The sequence below is a fragment of the Anthonomus grandis genome, chromosome 1 (assembly GCF_022605725.1).
Source record: "Anthonomus grandis grandis chromosome 1, icAntGran1.3, whole genome shotgun sequence".
Lineage (NCBI taxonomy): Eukaryota > Metazoa > Arthropoda > Insecta > Coleoptera > Curculionidae > Anthonomus > Anthonomus grandis.
The window spans coordinates 6,495,193-6,495,629 of NC_065546.1; positions in this window are offsets into that span (position 1 = coordinate 6,495,193).

Below are 437 nucleotides of genomic sequence, written 5' to 3' on the forward strand. Positions count from 1 at the left end.
CACATCTCGTGAGAGTACCAGCGTCTTATTTGGATCACCTAGATTACGAAAACACCGGGTTATAACAGGATCCAAGCAGAACTAAGGGAATGAGAGCACTTTGACAATCCTGAAAAAGTCGTTTTCGACGTCCGTTTTTGAGGCCAAAAATGGGCATCAAAAATGCCATATCTCAGCTATTAGAAGAGCTACGACCTTGCGGATGGTCTCGTTGGATTTAGAACGACGAAACTAAGACAAGACCGGTGGAATTTTCCCGATAGCTCCCATGGAAGCCGAGATATCGACCTTCAAACTTAGGGTTTTTAATTTTTCGGGTATACCCCCCCGTATCGAATTTTTTCACCAAAAATTGATTTTTTTCGAAATCAAACTAAGTATACCAGCGTCTTATTTGGATCACCTAGATTACGAAAACACCGGGTTATAACAGGATC